Source organism: Urocitellus parryii, chromosome 11, assembly GCF_045843805.1.
Source record: "Urocitellus parryii isolate mUroPar1 chromosome 11, mUroPar1.hap1, whole genome shotgun sequence".
Classification (NCBI taxonomy): Eukaryota; Metazoa; Chordata; class Mammalia; order Rodentia; family Sciuridae; genus Urocitellus; species Urocitellus parryii.
Genome location: NC_135541.1, coordinates 19,023,521 through 19,028,208, shown reverse-complemented (window position 1 = coordinate 19,028,208; position 4,688 = coordinate 19,023,521).

Here is a 4,688-nt window from a genome sequence, read left to right as displayed (position 1 = left end):
GAATTCACTATGATGAGAAACTTCATTCTCAAAAATAATTTTTTTCTCTTCTTCCTGTTATTGGTAGTTCTGTACATTAGATGTTTTTATTCCCCCTCCATGGGGTCAAAAGGTACCTAAATATATGACTGTGAGTGGAAAAATAGGGGACAGAAATCAGATATTGGCTGTTTTTCCATTTTCATTTGTATGCAAATTTTTAGTTTAAATGCGGGATGTAAAGCATTAATGCAGGTCAAAATGTTTCAGTGAACAAGCAGTTCAACTTTATAACAATTATAGGTAAAACAGTTGGTCTGGGGTTGTAGTGCAGTGGTAGCGCACTTGCCTAGCATGGGTGAGGCACTGGGTTCAATTCTTGGCACCTCTCAAATAAAAAGAGCTGGGAATGTAGCTCAGACATACAGCCCTTGCCTAGCCTGCCCGAGGCCCTGGGTTCAATGCCCAGCACCATTATAATTAAAAAAAAAAAAAAAATTTTTCAGCTGAGTCAGGGTCATGCTGTGGCTTGCAGTCATTCTGCTCTGTCCCCTCTGGACTCTGGCTACCCTCTACTAGGCCTTCTCAAAGTCAGAAATATCTCTGCATTTTCCACTGATCCATTTTCCTATGCTTCCAACTCAAGGAAGCCTGGGGTTTGTTGACCATCTGCTTGAGTTGGGAGGGAGGAAAGAGAGGAAAAGGCCCAAAAAAAGGGCACAGGGATCAGTTGTCCCAGTGCATGTTTCTGGAATGCCTTTTATGTACCAAGCACCGTTCCAGAACCTGGGGTTACCGCTGTGAGCAGGGAGACGGCGCCCCTTCCCTCAGTGGGAGCTTGTGGTGGCTGACAAGTGATGGTTAGAATGGCTGTCCTGTGTGGAGGCCCACTATGTGCCAGCCTGTGTTGTCTCATTGACGCTTTTCAACAACATAAGTGCTGCCACTATCCTCATTTTCTGGGTGAGGAAATAGAAGCCCAGAGAGGCTCAGTATCCTGCCCACATAGGAGCTGACTGAAGTAGCAGGCTAGGCAAGGGCTCTATGACTGAGCTACATCCCCAGCCCTTTTTATTTTGATAGGGTCTCACTAAGTTGCTTGAACTTGTGATCCTCCTTCCTCAGTCTCCTGAGGAGCTGGCTTACAGCTGTGCACCACTAGCCTAGCAGTCAGTTGAACAACTCTTACAGCCTCCAGCAGTACCCAAAAGGAGTACAAGATATCAGTCCCAGAAAGGCCATTCAAAGCAAAAATCACAACAGGTGTCACTAAGGTGACCTCTTCAGACACATGATCAGGTGACATGTGGACCACCAAACCTTAGCTCCACAGAAATTCATCTCTCATACCAATTTCGTCACAAATCTGGACTGAAGCAGAAGAAAGTTCTCTTCTTTATGCCCTTTGTCACGGCCTGGCGATCATGCCTGTCACCCAAATAGAAAGCCCCACCCTTGCTGCTCACTGCCAGGTTTCTCTGAGCCTCAGTTCCATCATCTGTAAGGTGGAGGCAGCTTCCTCTCTCCTGGGATTCTTTTTTTATTCTTTTTTTTTAAGAGAGAGAGATAATTTTAATATTTATTTTTTAGTTTTCGGCAGGCACAACCTCTTTGTTGGTATGTGGTGCTGAGGATCGAACCCGGGCCGCACGCATGCCAGGCGAGCGCGCTACCGCTTGAGCCACATCCCCAGCCCTCTCCTGGGATTCTTATGCAGGTTTTAATCATGATAAAAAGTTCGTGAGGACTTGGCATGCCATCTCATTTAATCCTCTCAACAACCCTCTGTGATGAGAACTATTGCCTTTGCTTTGCAGCTAAGGAAACTGAGGCACAAAGGGATTGTGTAACCAGGGCTGGATTTGAGTAGCTGATTTGAGACTGGAACCAGGTCCATCTAATCCCAAGTCCTTTGCACACAGACAGAAAGAAAAGGTAAGCGGAGAGTTGGACGGTGTTGGGTGAGCCTCCAAGCCCTGCACTGATGCAGGGAGCAGGCAGGGAGGGTGGGAGGGTCTTGAACAGAGCAGAGATGAGGCGGAGTGTGTACTGGCCCGTGTCCCCGGGTCTGGGCAATGGCCATGCTAGTAACCCAGGGCTTTGGTTCGGTACAGCCTGACCTGGGAGTTCCTGAGCTGACAGGCGAGGAGGAACCTTTCCAGAGGTGGGGCAGGGGCACCTTCAGCAGCCAAGGGAATGCACCCAACTGGTGTCAGGAAGCTCAGCTCAAGTGCCAGCTCCACCTCTAATTCTCAGGGTAACCTCCAGCAAATCCCTCTCTTCCCGGGACCTCATTTTCCCCACCCTCCCAATTGCAGGTGAATGAGGGCTTAGTGAGCCCGATCCACTGTCCTAGTGGGGTGCCATAGTGCCCCCTGGTGGACAATCTGGTGCATTCCTCTATCAACTCCCAGAAGAGGACTGGGAATAATGGTCCCTTGGGTCTTTCTTTACCCAAGGCCCTAGGTGGTGGAGGATACAGCCATGAGCCTCAGGTCCCCAAGGGGAAGAGGAGGTTCCAAGTAAGTCCGGGTAGAACAGGAGGTACCCAGGCTCTGGCTTTGCCACTCCTTCTATCTCTCCTTTCTCTGAGTCTCAGTTTCCCTATCTCTTAGAATGAGCCAGGCTCATTAATCCCAGCAGCTCCGGAGGCTGAGGCAGGACAATCTCGTTCAAAATGAGCCTCAGCAATGGCAAGGTGCTAAGCAACGCAAGGAGACCCTGTCTCTAAATAAAATACAAAATAGGGCTGGGGATGTGGATCAGTGGTTAAATGAGTGGCCCTGAGTTCAATCTCTGGCACAAATGAAAAAAAAAAAAAAGGGTCTAGGAAGCCATGGGTGTGGCTCAGTGGTGGGGCACTTGGGTGAGGGCATTTTCCAGTGCATTAATGAGCTTTGTGAGCTTAGGCAACTCCGTGCCCTTTCACTGGACCTCAATTTCCCCATCTGCACAAGTTGGTGGGACCAAATGGCCTGAGGACCCTCTGACTCTGACATTTACCCTAAGTGAGAGATATGAATTTGGGGGATCGAGAGGAGGTATAAAGCCCAGCATGGAGGCACATGTCTGTAATCCCAGCAACTCTGGAGGCTAAGAAAGGAAGATCACAAATTCAAGATCAGACTCTGCAACTTAGTGTGACCCTCAGTGACTCAAGTCTCTGGTCTCAATGTAAAAGGTAAAAAGGACTGGGGATGCAGCTCAGTGGTAAAGTGTCCCAGGTTCAATCCCCAATACAAAAAAAAAAAAGTGTGGTGGCATAAATGGACCTCAAGAAGAGTTGCTTTTGTTTTTGGTACTGGGGATCGAACACAGAAGTGATTTACCACTGAGCCACATCCCCAGCCCCCCACCTTTTTTTTTTTTTTTTTGGTACTAAGGATTAACCCCAGGGATGCTTAATCACTGAACCAAATGCCAGACCTTTTTATATTTTGAGACAGGGTCTTACTGAGTTGCTTAGTGTCTCACTAAGTTGCTGAGGCTGGTTTTGAACCCGAGATCCTCCTGTCTCAGCCTCCCGAGCCGATGGGATTACGCCCAGCTCCCTTTCTATTTTTTGAGATGGGATCTCACTAAGTTGCCTGGCCCAAGAAGAGTTTCTTGAGGGAAAGACCGGGTTGAAATCATGTCCCAGAACAGATAGAAGTGCGAATGCCCCTGGCATTGAATACACATTCCAATTTTTAAATTTGATACATTTATTGAGAGCATGCTGTGCCCAGCCCTGCCAGGCACTGCTCCTACAACAGAATACACAACAGACACAGTCCTTGTCCTTGAAAAGTTTATAGCCTGGTCCAGGGCACTGATTAATGCATAAACAGTCACACTCTAGGCTGAACAAATCTCAACAGGAATGTGGACACCTCAGCCATACTACTGTTGGAAGGCAAGGTTTCAGAAGGGAGGTGTCATGCAAGCAGGGTTTGAGCAAATAGGGGTATAAAAGAGAACTGCATGTTTTTTTTCCGGGGAGTGGATCCTGGGGATTGAACTCAGAGACACTCGACCACTGAGCCCATCCCCAGCCCTATTTTGTATTTTTTTCAGAGACAGGGTCTCACTGAGTTGCTTAGTGCCTCACAGTTGCTGAGGCTGATCCTCCTCTCTCAGCCTCCCGAGCCAGCGGCTGGGATGACTGGCGTGTGCCACTGCACCTGGCAAGACTGCATTTTTTTTTTTTTTAAGTAATTTTTCCCTTCTGTCAATCCTAGTGAAAGCTCTTCCTTTTGGTGGGACAGTGGACATGCAAATGGTGATAGGGACGGGAAAATCTTAAGAACAACAAGCCCTGGGGCTGGGGATGTGGCTCAAGCGGTAGCGCGCTCGCCTGGCATGCGTGCGGCCCGGGTTCGATCCTCAGCACCACATACAAACAAAGATGTGTCCGCCGAGAACTAAAAAATAAATATTAAACAAACAAACAAACAAGCCCTGCTCCTCTGGGTGCAAGGTGAATAGAGCCGACTGTGATGAGTGGGGTGAGTCTCAGACACAGAGTGGGGACAGAGATGAGCAGAGGCCAAGGGTCACCATGTCTGTTGAGCACTGAATGAAGAAACCACCTCGTATTTTGACCTGGAGTAATGAATATGGAGATCTGACTAGAGCAGGGGGGCGTTCCTGGACGTTGCAGGGGTGGGGCATTGGCAGACTGAGCTTCAGGGGCCACACCTGGTGGGGAGGAGCCACTTTCTGGGAGG